This window comes from Camellia sinensis, chromosome 15 (assembly GCF_055761805.1).
Source record: "Camellia sinensis isolate YWXY chromosome 15, ASM5576180v1, whole genome shotgun sequence".
Taxonomy (NCBI): domain Eukaryota; kingdom Viridiplantae; phylum Streptophyta; class Magnoliopsida; order Ericales; family Theaceae; genus Camellia; species Camellia sinensis.
In genome coordinates this window covers 143671843-143672500 of record NC_138975.1, presented here as the reverse complement: position 1 = coordinate 143672500, position 658 = coordinate 143671843, and positions in this window count along the sequence as shown.

The following is a 658-nucleotide window of genomic DNA, read 5'->3' as shown; positions in this document are numbered from 1 at the left end:
GAGAGCCAAAGACATGCCCAAGAAGTTGTTAGTGCAAGGGCAAGCAAAGGCCCCAGTCAAGGCAGCAGCATTGGCCACAGCTGAGACAGCAGTCCAGGCTGCAGCCAAGGCCGCAGCACTGGCTACAGCCAAGGCAACAACCTAGGATGCAGCCCAGGCCACAGCCAAGGCAGCAGCACAGGCCACAACATAGGACGCAGCACGGGTCGCAGCACTAGCCGCGGCCAAGGCAGCCATGCCAGCAGCCCAGGTCATAGCCAAGGCAACAGCACTGGCAGAAGCACTAGCCCCAGCCTATACAGCACCATTAGCCTCAGCAGAGTCTGCAGCTAAGTCAGCAGCCTAAGATGCAACCAAGGCAGCAGCACTGGCCACAGCATTGGCCGCAGCGAAGGCAGTAGCCCAGGCCACAGCAAAAGCAACAGCACAGGTCGTAGTCAAGGCAGCCAAGGTGGCAGCAGCCCAGGCCGCAGCTAAGGCAGCAACCTAGGACGCAGCCCAAGACGCAGCCAAGGCAGCACTGGCCGCAAAACAGGCAGCATTGGCCAACAGCAAAGGCCCTAGCCTTGGCCAACACAAGCCGCAGCCTTAGCTAGCATGAAGAGCACAAGCCACGGCCATGGATAGCATCCCTCAACCTTGGCCAACATTCTGCAGC